This window comes from Topomyia yanbarensis, chromosome 1 (genome assembly GCF_030247195.1).
Source record: "Topomyia yanbarensis strain Yona2022 chromosome 1, ASM3024719v1, whole genome shotgun sequence".
Classification (NCBI taxonomy): domain Eukaryota; kingdom Metazoa; phylum Arthropoda; class Insecta; order Diptera; family Culicidae; genus Topomyia; species Topomyia yanbarensis.
Genome location: NC_080670.1, coordinates 78,053,197 through 78,071,403, shown reverse-complemented (window position 1 = coordinate 78,071,403; position 18,207 = coordinate 78,053,197). Strand labels below are relative to the sequence as shown.

At 37.6% G+C, this 18,207-nt stretch overlaps 1 long non-coding RNA gene across 1 annotated transcript; it reads right to left on the bottom strand.

The window, feature by feature from the left end:
* Window positions 1-4,529: 4,529 nt before the first annotated feature.
* On the bottom strand, window positions 4,530-17,620 carry LOC131677997 (uncharacterized). Its single transcript, XR_009303520.1, has 5 exons — window positions 16,370-17,620; window positions 16,095-16,312; window positions 7,166-7,310; window positions 6,718-7,108; window positions 4,530-6,660 (listed from the first exon to the last, which is right to left on the bottom strand). It is a non-coding gene; the product is annotated as an uncharacterized LOC131677997 (long non-coding RNA).
* Window positions 17,621-18,207: the final 587 nt, after the last annotated feature.

Genomic DNA, 18,207 nt, shown 5'->3' with positions numbered 1-18,207 from the left:
CACCTGGTTTAGATATCCAAACTACCTTCGAAACCGTTAGAGATTTTACACAAGTTGAATGCTGAAGATGGACGTCTGTTCTCTGTGATCTACATTTGAATCAATTTTCAATCTTGTTTGCAGATTGTGCCACTCCGTGCACCACCAGTAAGTTTTTTTTTCACTCAAATCATTGATAATTTAATGGTTCCTCAAGAGTGGAGTCAATTCTACTCAAATCGATACTCATTTTTGACAGGTTACACCGGTTTTTGAAATTGAGTAGTGAGAACTCAAATTTTGAGTAGTTTTGAATGAGCGTGTAGAGCATTGCATGAATATGTATAACCTCACTTTTCTGGCAGTTCAGTGTGCTTGTTTACCTAAGACTTGTTTACATGGACCTTTAAAATTTACATTACTTGAATACTTTCGATGCTCTTTGAAAGACTATCAACTCAAGAGGGATGAGGATTGGAACAATGGGAACCTGGTGCCACATTATGCAACCAATTCGAATCGACCTTTTCACACAAGCTTGAATACAATAAACCTTTCGTTTCGAGATGCGTAATGTCACCCCTGTTTCATACATTGACCAATCGGCGCTGGATGCAAAGCCCGGTGGCATATACTGAATCGTAAGATCAAACATTGGGCTTTAAAACGATTGCTTTCTGGATGATGGATAAGGATTTGTACACATTTGTTTGTTTGCTCGTGGGTTACCCAAGTAACCAATAAGCATTATAACGTAGCCTAATATCTGCTTTAGATCCACATATAAAGCTGTCCTACAAAGCCGTGAAGCCCTAAATACTTATTTAATGCCGATATTATGCCAGAAAAGGCGAAATATAGTGCTATTACTGTGCGGAGATTGACAGCTCGTTTCTGCAGTACTAATGCTATTATATAGCAAAAGCGTACAAATGTCAAATTTGAAAGCCTTATATTGACACTACTAATGCTATTAAAAAGCTTCAGTTGGTTGTCATTGTCCGCCATGGTTTTAAAACCATTTCTTATGTTTCCTTTCGGTATGATGAGCAAAAAGGAAAAATTTTAAAATAAAATATCCTGTTTAAAACCGTAATTGACTCTGTTCTAATGCATTGTTATGAATATCCTTAATGGGTTTTCGTGCTCACATGATATGAATGTTTACGAAAATTACCTTTAGTAAGTCTCGAACTGAGGTACCTTGCCTCGCCTTCACTGTAAGTGCGCTGCGTTTGCTTCCTGGACTATATTGCATATGTTCGATTGAAATGAAATATGCCGAATATAATCTTCAAGAAGAGTTGCATAATAAATAAACCCACAGCATTACAATAGCATTATATCAACTTTGTATATGCTCTATAATGGCATTAAATGCACTTGTAAAGCTTACATGCTTTAAAGATCCTTGAAGCATGTACGCGTTATATCAGCTTTATATACGCATATAGAGCAAGCTATAATGCTATATGTCGGCTGTGCAGTTATGCATTATTGATGCTAATAAAGAGCTTTATTGCGTTGTTAATGCTGTAATGTAGTTTCAATGCAACATTAGTGCAAATGTATAGCCAATATAGTGCAATGGCTTAATGCTTATGGTTACTTGGGTAAGTCCTAACAAGATGATTCGATTTATTACTCATTTGTAGATGGTGAAGTTTACCTGAACTTTATAGGTAACGAATTCGGTCGATGATAAGTTGTTGAAATGATCGTTCAATGCCCATATCGAAAAACGTTTCAATTGGTCAGAATGCCTACCAGCGTATGATAGCTGCAAACATGAGGACAACAAGGTTATCGCTTTCGAATGGAACAATTATTTATTATTCGTGTTCAAGTTCCATTACAGCAAAAGTTTCGTCGATAGACGATTATCGCATTGTCGTTGATTTAGCTGGCAAATTCAAAACAGTGCTCGGCACTGACAATAAGGAGTAAGAAGGATTTGATAGGAGTGATAAGAATGCAGAACATTATACATTCTGGAAGAATATCGGGGAGGAGAAATTATATGTAAATTTATATTATATCCCGAGTTGCCATCATTTTTGCACCGCAATAAAGCTTTCTGCAACTGCAACTGAAATAACTAGGCAGCGAATGATAAATTGCATAGTCAATTTATTTACCTTTTCGGAAGGATAAGTAATTAGTATGTTGTGAATATATATGTGTCGCCGGTGCCGTGTGTTATCCCGAGCAAACGAAAAGCGCATAATACCCCCATGCTCATGGGGTTTGTCATGGGTGTTTGAAATGGGTTCAACCCATGAAAACACTATCACCATGGTCCGGTAGATCCCATATAAAATACCATATGTTGGTGTACTTATGGGTTATTGAGACCATTTTATGGTGTCTTGATGGTTGTGAATTTTGGCACGGACCATGCTTAAGGTCTTTTCAAGGGGCTATGTGTTGTTTGAACCCATGAGTATTTGCTCGGGATGGTGGTACCGAACGGAACCGTTGGTCAGCAGACCATCCTTGTCGTACTGGTCATAGATGCGACGTTTTTCTCATCTGATAGCACTTGACATGTTTCGGAGATCTGTCTTAACGCTCTCTACTTAGCGCAGGATACGCGAAACCGCTGCTAGCTTTCGAAAGAAAATTCCTAGCTGCTGCTACTCTATCAGTCTCTCTCTCGACTGAGGACTACAATTTCGGTCGACTAAATTGTGCTATGAAAATTGTACTCCCTGGAATTTCACCTAACGAGATCAATTCATTGTGAGGAATTTCGCTGCGTTCCAATATTGCTTGCCTCTGTAGGTGATGATGTGTGTGGATCTAGGGGAAGATCACTCTAAGAATGTATAACAAATTTGCATCAAATTAGAAAAAATGCATTTAATTTCCATTTTTGCATCAGCTTTGCACTCCCTCGCAGAAAAGTTTGTTTAACAAACGTTCTACCACAGAGAACAGACATCCATGATCGAACAAAAATATTTAAAAAACGTGTGTAAACATTTGAATTAATATACTAAAAACACTAGCGCCGCCACACCAACCTATCCCAACTATCCGTCAAATCGATTCCGGAACCGGTTCGAAATCCTGGATGGATTCTGCATGAAATCTAGCTCAAAGAAAACAACCGATTCCGACTATCGGTTGACGCATTTGAGCTGGAATTCATGCTGGAAGTCCGAATCGGTTCCGGACAAGTTTGACTGGGTAGAGGAATAACCGCTGTCAATTCTGTCGCACTCAGCCACAAAAAAACATGACGACAGTAGCGCACCTGGTTTAGATATCCAAACTACCTTCGAAACCGTTAGAGATTTTACACAAGTTGAATGCTGAAGATGGACGTCTGTTCTCTGTGCTAATATGTAATGTAATATGTCTGTAACTTTTCCGCTGCACCTTGGCACATCATACAGACAGCAAATAGAGTCAGACAAATAATCCACCACAGATTCTGTACTCGAGGACAGTGTTTGACTTATCCAGAAGGATTGAGGAACGGGTCTTAGCGAAGTTGAAATGTTTCTAACATTATTTTATTCAATAAAGTTATGGTAATTCTTTTGATAAACTATAGGGTGATGTGCCTATTATGGCAGTAGAGCCTATTGTGACTCTATTTCGTACCTCTTGGTTTCGAACCAAGCATATGAGATAATAACACTATCGATTTGGCTAAAACAGGTGAGAAAAAATAAGCTCAAGTTATATTCTTTATTTGTTGTGCACATATGTATCTAGAACTATCCTCTAAATCCAACTTTTAATTAAAACAAAATCACCTTATTGAAATATCTACTAATCCGCCTCACTCACGTAGTGAACCGAAACTGGATGCATCGGAGCTTAGCAAAATAAACACTAACGAGCCAGCATACACCGCCTCATATCTCGTTATTCCGGCACAAATATACTAAACATTGCACTGATATATACCTTTATTTTAGCTGGAGAACCTTTTTACGATAATTTCACTTTAAAATCACTCGTCAAACACTAGAATAGGCCTAGTGTTATAATAGGATAAAACTAAATACGGGGGTTCCTATTATTGGCATGTTTTGCTGATACACTACCACAATCAAAACCAAATTTTTGCATCCATCATAGAGAAAAGAATCACCAGTGCGGCCAAACCAAAACATGAACTTGTAAATATAATGTAATGCAATTTCAGGTAAAAGTAATCAATTATTTCAAGTTATTCAACTAATTGTTGATTGCAGATATTTTATTTTCATCTGCACATACAATTCGGATCGGGAGAAAGCAATGTGTGATGTGAAACTTGTCATTCCAGTTGCTAACCTTCGAATGTTTTTTTTCTGCGTGCGCAATTCTGGGCGCTCTTCTACTAACAGCTGATGAGTTTCATTGATGTGCGCGATGTTTACGTTTGTTTTGATCGGCTGAAAAAAGTAGAATGATTCGTTTTACAAATCACACGTTGGCGTCCATGATCTGGATACCTAGTTAGAATCGACGCAAATGGAATGAGGCATTGTGTTTCAACTAGATTGTTTTTCGATGAGGTGGAAATTGGCACACCCATGAGGCGATATTTGGATCGTTGAGGTGGGAATAGATGCACAGAATGGAACGTTTATTTTTATTTATGCTGAAAATTGAGGCAATTCTGCTAAATAAGGATTATATAGATGTTTAAGAAACAGTACACTAATACTTTATTCTGAGAAAGGTTATAGATAATATGGCTTCTTTTAAAGTTGTTCAAAAAATAGTGCGACCCTCTCCCTAATGGTGCCAAAATAGGCTCATCACCCTACATATAAAATATAATTTAAAATTATAAAAATATAATTTATCCTGTTTCTTGATATAGTTCAGCCGAAAATGAGCTGGAATTCTGGCTGGTTCTAGTTAGTATTTCCGCTCCAGTGATACAATCGATTCAACTAATCGGTTGTGTCAATGGAGCCGAACTAGAACGAGCCGGCTGAACTTAACTGGGATCCTGAGGAAGTTCATGGAATTCATTGCTACGGTTTTAAACCAGAATCTCTTCAGTCCTGATTGGAATTTACAAGAAGCAACTTAGGTTGAGTTTTAACTTTTTTCAATCCGAGATAACCGGGACAAATTGAATTCTTGGTGCCATTTTTATGCTGGTCTATGGCTATACGTGTCAGAATCCTCAGTGATGCCTCAGCCACAGAGAACAGACATCCATGATCGAACAAAAATATTTAAAAAACGTGTGTAAACATTTGAATTAATATACTAAAAACACTAGCGCCGCCACACCAACCTATCCCAACTATCCGTCAAATCGATTCCGGAACCGGTTCGAAATCCTGGATGGATTCTGCATGAAATCTAGCTCAAAGAAAACAACCGATTCCGACTATCGGTTGACGCATTTGAGCTGGAATTCATGCTGGAAGTCCGAATCGGTTCCGGACAAGTTTGACTGGGTAGAGGAATAACCGCTGTCAATTCTGTCGCACTCAACCACAAAAAAACATGACGACAGTAGCGCACCTGGTTTAGATATCCAAACTACCTTCGAAACCGTTAGAGATTTTACACAAGTTGAATGCTGAAGATGGACGTCTGTTCTCTGTGCCTCAGCTATGCGTTTGAGAGGAATTATGAAAAAGTACGGAAAAGACGAAGCTATATGGAATTTTAGTCATCCAAGAGAGTACTTGTTGGACGGCTGTTGCGAAACTGTATACTTTGCACGTTAACGAACGCTTATTCCAGGAAATTTATTTTATGTTTGTAGTGCAAAACACTCGCGTTGGGTTGTTCAGTAGCTCCATTTATCTACAATACAAGAACTGTCGCGACTTCATTAACTTGAATGAAACGAGCCAAAAACGTACTGTTTCATCAAGTGGCTGGTCGTGTCGTTGGTAAGGCAGCGATGATCAACGCAATTCTATTGGCTATTCCAAATTCAATCTTTTGAAGGTCAGCCCCAAGAGCTGTGATTCCATTAGTATCAGTTAGGATAACATTTTTTACTAACCTAGTAAAAATTAAAAGAAATCGTAGTCGTTTTCAGAGCCCGACCTGAAACCACCCTTCATGTTGTGATTACTACATTTGATGGCCTTTATACACAGCTGCATTGGCGTTGTCCGTTCAATTTTCTTTCGTCTGATGCTCCTGGTTGACGGTGATATTGACAAGGAGTATGAACGAAGATTGATGAAAGGGGCTTCATTAATTACGCAGCTTGATTCGATGAACTTTTGATCATCTTGGCCATTTCAGCATCAATGAATTTGTATTTTTGGTATGGTTCTAGAAGGGATCAGCGATTAAATTGTTCAAAATAATCAAATATTTTGGTTAGATTCTTATAACAACAACTGCGGTTTATCTATCCACTTACCTATTAATTATTATAATTAATTATTTAATTAATTTAGCTATTACTAAAGGTTCAATTCAGGTTTAATAAAGCTTATCACATCACGGTACTAGTTACTTAAGAGAAAATATTATTATTCCTTATCAATATTCTATTTTTCCTGATGATACGGAAAACTCCCCAAATAAAGTTCTTCACGCTCTTACGGATCTTGACGCTCATATAGAACGTTATGCTTCAGTATGCGCGACATACCAGTAGATACTCGGGATTCGCTAGTTCTGAAACATATAAACGGCTATGTTGAAATTCTGAATGTACTGCAACCGAGTACCAAGCTGCTTCAGATTATCCTGTAATGTGGCGAAAAAATGACGATATGTTGTCATTGAGATGTATTAGATGCTTACCTTTGTTCACAAGACCAGTCAGTTCGTAGCAGTGCATTGCTTCACCACAGATAGTGTACAGGCACCGTTTCGGAAACTGCTCCTTTTTCAAGCTGCTTCAACGTTCGGATATTTTTGCTATCAGTACTCTTTGACCTCGGCAGCTGTTGAGGTAGTTCACCGGTAGCTAAAAACGTGTCAGTGCAGATGATACAAACGTTGTCTGCACCAACTCGTGTCATGATGCGAATCACTGTGAATGTCTAGATAGTGCTGCTTTTCCACAAGGCAAAATCAATAGGTGATCGCAGATCGTCTTCGGCTTCCTGCATTGATTTAGTATCCCTGTAAGCACCAGCTTGGCGAAATAACTTTTATCGCGTTTATCTAAACCAGTTACGTCGAAGTAAACCTGAAAATGCACCCAAATTAAACCAAAAACCAAACATAGCCAAAATTCAGAACTTACCGTTTGCCTCATGTGTGAGTCCGTAATTATATTCGGGGCATTCTCGCTGATTCATCGGGTGGTAGCTCGTTCAGAGGATTTGTTTCCCCAAGAAATAATTTTTTTCCAGTTTTACGGAGTTAATGTTGTAAACATAATATGGTTGCTATACAGCAACAGAAAATTAAACAAACAAGGAAGTGTTGCTGAAGAAATTATTTTTTGGTCGCATCGAGGGGCGACTCAATGAATTGGTAACTGGCGGTAAATAACACGGACACTTTTCATTCAAAAGATTTCATGAAGTTTCAGGTCGTGTCGTTGGATATTCTGTTACGTAGGTATATAAATCTATGGATGATCGTGTAGAATTATTTAATTCAGTCGATCCACCATGCTTTCAGGAGTATTGGTTTTATACGTAACCTACCCAGCAGTCTCCGTCAGGCGAAGGTTTTTATATTTAATCGAAAGAAAAGAGTTCTTTCTACGAATTTTTGCGATTAAAGAAGTTGCTTAAGGTGTAAATTGACCTAAAAATATTCTAAAATTTACAATAACTTTGTTGTTTCGAGAGCTACAGATTCATCGTTGTAATAAAAAAATGTGTATTTTATCGCTTTCAACAACTTTGTAGAAGATACTTTTAATAATAAAAAGTAATTGTAAAAAGTTATATTCGAAAAACCGTTTTAAGGGATTTATCCAAAGCAAACCTACATATCTCGCTACTGTTACTATATATAGAGCTTTAGTATCTTCAGTAAAGTTTTTCACGATAATATTTTCTAGAACTTTGCTGAAGACAGCGAGCTTCTAGCTAAATTATTTGGGGAAATAAATTTTCTATTTCACTTCTATCTATTTATATCTGGAAACTTCTTCGAAAAAATCCATTCTCCAAAACCAATGGTTCAGGAGTTATTGAATTTTGATCGTGAAAACGTCGTGTTGCAACACTGTGCACCGCAAACCATCAAGCTAAACGCAAACGAGGAAATCGTAATAGAACTACCCACACCGGCAGAAGATGGAGATTACTTCGTAAAAGACCCACTCCCACTGACAGATGATATCGTCGTATTACCGGGTTGATACAAGGTAAATGCGAACAAGTCATTTGTACTGTTACAAAATCGCAGTAACATAGAAGTACGGACTAGTCCCAAACGCGTGGTGTTTGCGGAAATAAATAATTTTGAAATATTTAAAACTAACGCACCTTCTAAAGACGAGCTACCTCCCAATCCAAAACTACGCGACCAACTCAGACTCGTTCATCTAAATTATGAAGAAAAATAAACTTCTTTCAATCGTAACAAAGCACCAAAACGTCTTCTATCTCGACGATAATGATCTCACGTTTACAAATGCGATCAAGCATAGAGACAAATGACGAAATCCCAGTCCACGCCAAAAGCTATCGGATAGCTGCCACAAGCAAGCGGTGCAAAAGCTAATCTCGAAAATGCTTGCGCAAGGAATCATCTGTCCGAGCACGCTACCATGGTGCTCGTCAACTTGGATTGTTTCAAAGAAGCCTGATGCTTCGGAAGAGTAGAAATGGCGCTTAATAGTAGACTACATGAAACTTAACGAAAAGACCCCAGCAGACAAATACCCGTTGCCTAATATTACTGAAATACTAGACAAACTTGGCAGATTTCACGACAGTAGACCTCGCATCCGATTTGTAACAGATTGAAGTACAAACTAAGAACGTTCCAAAAACGGCATTTTGCGTCGAACACGCACTATACGAATATCTTCGTATGTAGTATGATAGCGAAAGATAATAATTCATTCCACGTTTTTTAACTTTCCGACCACAACGTACCATTTTTCTCTTAATCCTTTATTGCTCGGTGAACTTTCAATGGAGAGACTTTCACTGGAATTTTCGAGAAAATATGCTTAATAATATACATTTGTGCAAGAAATATATTAGATAGAAAATATCCGTACATAGCAAGTATATGAGCGGCCCCAATCTTCAGGAACGACAGTTTGGGCCGAAACGTCAACGTACAATGCAATCTAGCTGAATCATATCGAGTGCACCGATATGTGAGCTACAAAATAAAATTTACTGATTCCGAATCGATAGACTACCTTTTCTTAAAACCTCGGAAAACGAACGAGAAAACTTGAATTTACATAAGACTCAATGTGGGGTTAGGGTGCTTACAGAGTGGCAGCGAGAAACTGAGCGGAGGCTGGTACTGACAGTAGGATGCGAGAAACTTGTTTGCTGCAAACTAAAGGAATGTTGTCAGAGTGAAAGCCGAGCGGATCTGCGCCGACTGCCTGCGTTTACTCTGACATGCTCCATTTGATACGCTGTTAGCAGGTTTCACGCATCTCGCATCATAATGTCAGTACCAGCCCTGGCTCAGCTTCTCGCCGCCACTCTGTAAGCGGCCTTAGCCCCTTTTGGACGCCAGCTAGTACTGGGGCTACCTCCAATGTCAACTTTGACTGCTAATAGCAAAAAAATCTAAAAATTGTTTTCAAAATTCCTAGAAACCAGAATGAATTAAAAAGCTTTCTAGGAATACTAAAGTATTACAGGCGATTCGTTCGCGATTTCGCCAAAATCACAAAACCACTAAGCGACCGTTCATAAACCACGTAGACCGAAATTTGAGAACTTTTAACCCCCCCCCCCCCCCTCCCCCCTAGTAGACCTTAGTAGACTTTTACCAACCCCCCCCCCACGCCAAAAGTCTACGTAGACTTTTAATTTTTTTTATTCGCGGGAAATGTGAAACTAGCAAGAAGCACATTATAATGTTCAATTAAAAATTAGTGTTCAAATTTATTTGAAGCTTTTTAAATATTAAAGAAAGGTTTTTACATTGGTTTTTGTCTATGATTGATTAAATCAATTAATACCAATTCAAGGTGCTTTCCAACGTTTGTGTAGCGGAATACTTCTTTTCGAGATTAGTAACTCAAGTATATGTATAAAGATATATTGCTATAACTAGTTCAAATTTTGACCGAAGTGCTACCTACACCAACAATGCAGAATTGATAAACACTTTTTGAGCCTTATTAGTGCATTCAAAATTGTTAAATTATGAGAAACAATTACAAAATAAAACTGTATGTATGTACTATCATCTAGACTAAAATAATAAACTAAACATGCACACAAATTTCAATTTTCGTGAACAAATTTCAATATTTCTAAGATAATAAGACAATATAAATTGCCTTATGTGATTAAGGGAACGAAGCTATTTAAATCTTCCCAAAAATATATTTATTTTTCTTATGTAATAAATACCCATATCACCTGAGAATGTTATCGTAAAGTATCAAACTCCGCATATTTTCGAAGATAAATATAATAGAACCGGTCTGCACGGAGTTGCATAGGGTCAAGACGTAAAATGTAACGGGTGTTTAATTATTTTGAAATCAGTGTAAATGATTGCAAGAGAGACTGATTAACTCGAGTAAACTCTTTGTTGTAGAATTTTAATTACACTACTGCTTTTTACCACCGGTGTCAATAAATAAAAAATAAGAAAATTTATCCACTTAATCCTAACTGACCGATACTTTGAATACAACTCTCTTTAAATCTCATTTATAATTAGTAATACGAGAATAACAAAAAATAAAAGTCTACGTAGACCGATGCAAGTAACTTTGATCTAGAAGCAGTGCACTTCCAAGGCCCCATTGGGAGGGACAAGCCTGTTGCTTTCGCATCTAGGACTCTGACAAAACCAAAAGGATACTCCGCGATAGAAAAGGAATTGTTGGCGATTATTTGGGCAACTCAATACTTCAAACCATACTTATTTGGAAGGAAGTTTACTCTATATACAGACCACCAACCTTTAACGTATGCTTTGAATCTGAAAACATCTAATTCAAAGCTCGCCAAATGGCATCTTCAACTGACTGAATACGACTTCGACATAAAATATCGCCCCGGCAAACAGAATGTCGTCGCTGAAGTGTTGTCAAAAATTCAACAAAAAAATTAAAGGGTTGTGTACAGGACACGACCGCGGTGACATTAAAAATATAGCTTTTTTATCTATCACACATATCGACACACGTTCTTGTTCACTCGCCTGTTTTCATATGTTACAATTTGCTATATACCCTCCCCATTAAAACATAATTTATTGAAGGTCTTTTAACGGTAATCTATTAATTAATCAAGTATCTCACTAGGTGATTGGCATTATTTGGCTGATCCATCTAGTAAAAATAGGCTGGTCTGTCCAGAAAATATATTCAAAAGAAAAGTTCCATATTGAGAGCTGTGATGAGGAAACCCACGCCCGCCAACGGAAATATACAGATTCTCCATAAAATATGAAATTTCATTTTCCATTTAAATTTTCAATAATGTACTAATGAACTTAAGTAAACAATCTTAAGTGTAAGTATTTCTTGATCGATTAGTGGTGGAAAAATGAAATTATTTGATAAATTACATTGTTATGCAACGTTCGCACTACCAGTTAAAACGGGGTTTTATGCTATCTTGGTGACATTTTTCTTGTTGCTAATTATTAAAACGTGTTATAACTCTGTAGTGTAAACATTGTATTATTAAACCAATTCTGCAGCGTTTTATGTTATATAGGTGTTTTATGTGGTAATAGGACTGACATAATTATATCTTCAGTACAGCGGTTTGTTTCATAATTTAAAACAGATTTATTTTAAAATTTAAATTAGTATACCCAACCGTATTTGTTGTATACCTTAAAACGCAATTAGAACTGTGTTTTAAATACATAGGGTAGGACAGACTGACTGGTTAAACTGGGAAAACAATTTTAAGTCCAGTAACGCTTAAGACATGGCTTGAATTTGAATCGAAAAAGAACACCCGCTTCAACTGCTGCTGGGACGGTAAGTTCTGTTTTAAAATTTTCCGTTGTGTGCAGTACGAAACAAAAGTGTTTGAAATTAGAAAACAAAAAGTTCTGCTGGGAATGTGATTGTTTCCGATGCAATTACACTCAGATTTTTCACGCAGGGGATACAGGCCGTGTAAATAAAAACCGCGTAAATTTAAAAAAACGCGTTAATGAAAACCGCGTAAATTTCAAAATCCGCGTAAAAAACCTGAGTGTACTCTCCTATATAAAATATTACGCTGCTGAACAGTGCAATAACTACAGAAGCACGTTGTCAGATGCCTTACTGATAAAAAACATATAACCGAAATATGAAACATGAAAACCAATTGGCTCTTTACCCTACGCAGCTACAAAGCGCCGTAAACATGGATTAACAAGTTACAACGCACACGCATGCATAAAAATAAATATATTTTTTTCAAACGCAACACTCTTAAGCAGCACACACCGTATTGAATTAAATCCAAACCACCCCGCCCACTCACTTTGCAAATCATTCTGTGACACCATGCTGGTACCCGACAAATCCGCACACGGCCGCCGCTGCCGAAAATGCATAGCGTCTACCGCTTATTGTAGTGCCCAGACGCTGCAGCCATGATCTTACCCGTTCGACATAAGAACAAAAACTGATTCAAACGGGTACGCGTCACCTCTATTTATAAACTAACCGTATATGGTTTAGTCACTTAGGTGCGAGTGTGTGCAAATGCCAACGTTACCGAAAATCGTTAGCGCTTATTGCATCGCCCGGAGACGACGTTGCTCGTGTGGGATAAGAGCAACAACTGATTTAAACGGACATGCGTTGCTTCTATTTATGACTTTTCGTGTTTCATTGAGCAACTAAGCTGCCCTCTTTTGACGGCTGTATCTGAGAAATCTACCTCACGAATGGTATTTTTCCCGTTTTTTGTGAACTTTTTAATTTTACCAATTTCCAAAAGTCTACTTTTATTGGGGAGATATTAAATTATTACCAATATTTAAGTTAGGTGTTTCTGAATCGATTGGTGTATGAATGATTAAAATCCATCTAGTAATATCGGAGTTATAAGCGTGCAAACCTTACATAGTTTCGTTACATGGGAGATAGTTTAGATTTTAGAATGACACCTAGCCCCAGATAGTGGAGTAAGACATTTTTAATGTCAAAATTACCACGAATGAAGATAGACGGCTCAGCGGACACTGATGATTCGGAGTTTATCCCGTGCACAGCTACCGTTGAACGTCTTCCATAACCAGATAATACTAAAAGTAGGACAACGTGACTCCGAAGAATTAGAAGTTTTTCCTAGAATGTACAGGAGAACAGTAACGAAACCAATATTTGGAGTCTCAGCCGTAATCCGCATTTTCCGCGAACCTATGAACCCTGGCCAGGTAAATTGTATTTATTGTCCCAAGCGACTTATCTCAACTCTATAGACTACTCTATAAAAACTACTTCAGCAGATGAAAAACCTTCAAAGTAAGAATCGCTCAAACAATCTTATTTGATTTGAAAACTGTCGAAGACCAAGATCACATTATAGAAGAAACTCATGAAGTATCCCGCAGAGGAATTCAAGAGAACAAAGCAGAAATCGCAAGAAGCTTCTTCTTTCCCAAAATGAAAACGAAAATTTGTGATCGTCGAGAGGTTCCATTCGACCCTAAGCGAAATATTTAGATCAACCCAACACACATTCGAAGCCGTTCCTAACAAAGAAATATTCTTAGTATCATGTACGCTATATAACAATAGCATACACACGGCGACAAATCTTAAACCCCGCGAAGTGTTCTATGGTATCAAAAACGGACAAGAAAGACCTTTAAACATCAATGCTCTAATAGAATTACGGGACACATTATACGACGAAACGACGCTTAAACTAGCCAAGGTTCAGAAACAACAAAACGAATACCAAAATGCGATAAGGGAAGAACCACCATTCCTGGAGGCTAACGAACCAGTCTTCAATCGGATCCAAGGGATCAAAACGAAACAAAAAAACCAGTTCGGACCCGTTTGCGTCTCTCTAGTACTATAGTTTCTACGTCATTTAAATGTTAGCGGATTAGCGAAAAAAGCCGAAAGATCAATGAAATATTAGTGCATATATAATTAAAATATCTTCAACCCACATTTGTGAATTCGACAATAAAATTTTTACACCTTTAAAGTCGCTATATAACAGGGCTGTCAAAGCGGTGTTTCCTTGCAAAGCTAGCCGCAACACTACAGATTTTGTTCTATCTAGTCGCACTAGGCAACATCAAAAGTTCGTGGGAAGCCATAATTTTTTGTGCCGTGTGCGCCGTCGCCTCGTCTGCACACATATTTTATGATCCAATTGCGGAAGAATTCGACAACAGAGTGTATTCTGTGCGGTATGAAACCCAGACGACGAGACGAGAGACGGAACATGACATCGGAAACCCCAAGTATGTGAGCCGTGATATATCCCGAATGTGATGTGAAGTGTTTACGTACGAGCTACACATGCGCCGAAATCGCCAATATGTGTTCAGATAGATTTCTCACACACTAAACCAGCCAAAAACTGTTCAGTAATTTTTTTTGACGACTTGAACAGTAAAGTGATGTTTTTACGGAGCTATCAGCAAATTGGTTAAAAACATTGCGATAAAGTTTTCATTTTTTGCGATTTTCAGTAATTTTTTGAATATTTTGCTGAAACCCGCAATATTTTTCACTGAATTTATCAGCACTTCTGTTTTTTCGGCACATAAACATTATCCAGTAAAATATTGACTGATTGTTCGGCAAAATTGTTCCAACATTACCGAACCTTGTCAAAAACTTACAAAACAGGTACAGTAAATCATCTGTCAAGTCGCCATTTTCAGAGGAAACTGCTGACTGACCAGTATTTTTTGACGTTTGGAGAGAACGGATTGCGGAGAATTCGGTAACCGAATTGTTTTACTGGATTGATTACCGAACGGTTTGCTGTTCAAAACCCCAGCAAAATTTTACTGTTCACAGTAATTCAAATTCAGTGTGCATGTCGAAATTATTCACGGTGTGGGAATAACATTCTCATCTTTCCATTAAAAACCCTACTGAACAGTCAATCAACACGACGTGTACGTTGAACAAGGCGCTTCTTTAGTAGGAATCGTTTCGTCCTGTGCCTTGATTAGGGTTACTGCTCCCTAATTCATCTTAGCACCTCTATTCATCCCACCCATTTGAACACATTAGTTAGAGCAGTATCTGCTATCTCTATTCAACGCATTAGCTCAAATGGTGAAATGAATAAGGGTACGTTGTAGTCAACTTTTCGCTTCGCTCAAGCGTGAGAATTTTACATTTTCCAGGCATTGCTGTACTGCTTCTTAGAAACGAAGCAAATATTATGATACCTATTTGAGCGCAATCCTTTCGCTCTAAGTCGAGTTATCAACGAAATAGTGTGACATCCTGACTAATGAGATGAATAAGGGCTCGTCTACTCTATTTTTCACAAGCTGACAATATGAGAACCGTTATCATATTATCAAACTGCCAAGTTTTATAATATGATAACATGCCCTTAAATTTTGCTATTTTAGTGTTTAGATTTGCAAGAGACAAAAAGTTAAAATTGCCTTGGATCTTTGCAAACTTACTAATTTTACTCTAAATAGTTAAGCTAACGTGGCTCCTAGTCCGAGATACGCATTTCTGTTTTGCGACTATCTCGTTCGGGAAATCCTTATGGGGGTTTTGATTGAAAAACCTCGGGGCGGTGGATTGCACTGGTGTTGCATTTTCAAGCAGAAGAGCAGGCCACTAGACGTGTTCCCACTTCTGCTAGAAAGTGCAAAACCAGTGCAATACACTGCCTCGGCGTTTTTCAATGAAAAACGACATTAGACTGCTTAGGAGGTTGTGCTAATGCCTCTTGCACATGGCCCGGCATAAGATTATTTCAATTCAACAAAAGCAAGATAAGTCGCATAACACTAGCTTTGCAACATTAATTTCTGGAGCGCAATATCACTATTAGTAAGGTTATTTGATAAATTTACAATATTTAAATAGCAAAATCACTTACAGAGGGAAAAGTACATGTCATCCTCATTATTTTTCTATGGCGCCCATCCAGCCATTCTTGATACCCGCCTCCAAGAAAAGACAATAACGGAAGGGTCTTCAGATCATAATTATTCGGATTATACTTGAAACCAATCTACATTGCCTGTTACGAACCAGCCAGCGACATCATGTTACCGAATAAGCTAGACGAAGCCATACATTCCTGCTTCGTTTGAGCTGCAAGAAATTATCATCTGTGTGCAAGCTGATAATAAACGAAAATTCAATACTCACTGGTAAGTTTATACTTGGTGAATCGTTATCCAAAATAATCCAGCAGACTTTGAGAATCAATCATTGACGAGGAAATACTTATTTTGTTGAAAGAGAAAGAACCCGTCTTGAGTGAAAACGGTGAAAGGTCCGCGTCACTATAGTTACTATATTCATAGTTAGGCGGAGACACCCATTGAACATGTCAAATACCGGAGCCAATCGAGCATGACGTCACATAACATGTTGTCTTTGGATGTATATGGGAAAGGTATTAGGTCTGTTCCAGTACCAGGAGAAACTGGAAGTACTCCGGAGAAAATCGTTCCTGTACTCTCTTCTTCTCTTTTTTCTTCTGGTGGAAAACCGGAGTAAAAAGGAGCAAAGATTTTTTGCTCCTGTTTACTCCGGAGTGACTTCCGTGTACTGGAACAAACCTATTGTGATTATGCCCGAGTAGAATTTTACAATGGTATTTACCCTACAAACAATCATAAAACAATAAATATTATAGTTATTACTGTTTCACAATTGTTTGACGCAGAGTTCTCGCAATAGATTTACAATCAAATTTCAAGTAACAATCAATTTTATTGTTCAACAAAAAACCGATACAGTAAATTCACATTAAATTTTACTGTTTACGTGAGAAAAATGTATGGAAAAAATCGATTTTTTTAATGTTAAGATACATAACCACCCCCCTTTTATACTGTAAAAGTCGATTTTACATTGAAATTTACTGTAGAAACATCAAAGTTTATTGTTTTTGTATTGTAGCATAACACTAGAATTCACTGTAAATTATTGTAAAATTACTGTACTGTCACAGCGAAATTCATAGTTTTGTTACTGTACATTTCTATTCGGGTGGTCATTAAAGATGCTGAATCCCTCTGGATAAAGACTCGCCATCTCTATCTTATTCTTATTATTTATCAGTAAGTGTCACTCCAATCGAGCACGAGACCTCTCAAAAGCCCTCATTCCAAAGAAAATCGCTTCGAATCCTTCTGGAGTAGTTGAATATAATGTTATATTAAACTGCGTATATACCCCCTTAAATCAAAATTTCCCAACATTATATTAAACTAATTAAAAAATAAAGAACTCTTTCCGAAGACATCAAAGTGTCTTAACCAATAGTTTCGTCCCAAATATGAATGTCCGGCTTTTTTTTATTCTGTCCCACTGTGTGCCGTAATGCAATGATTGCTGACAGTAAGCCAGACTGTCCGTGAAAAGTCGACGCCTGTTTTGGTCGCTGCATTGGATGATAGGGTCTGCGTTCGAACTGTACTCTAATGAGGTTTATGAAAATACAAGTATCCGTCTAGCAATCCAAATTACGGAACTCTATGATCCGTGGAACGCTCAAAAGGGAACTAGAAAGCTGCTAAAGAAGTATTATGAATCAATCAAGTTTGAATGTGAATGTCAGTGATAGGTTGGACTCCAATGAGGAAGACATTGGTGCTGAAGTGCTTCATGATTTTACCACCTTGAACATGTAGCCAATTGAGCTGTAGGAAAAAGCCTTACGAGAGGGAAAAAGAAACTAGTTATAACAAAAATCGCTGATTAACTCTTCCATATGGACCCAGAATATTTGCAAAAATAAAACGCCAAAATTTCTATATTATGCATATATTTTTCAATTCAATCGATGCCTTTTGGTATAACGACCCATTTGATCAGGTTGTGTTCGACTCTTTCGTTTTCTTTAACACCGGTTTGATTATCTTGAACTACGTTTATTCCAAAAATCAATCCGTCGTATTGTTAAATGTCTCCAATTTATCTTTTTTGTTTGCCCCATAACAACTAAATTAAATTTTCTCTGCCGCTAATTTGATGGA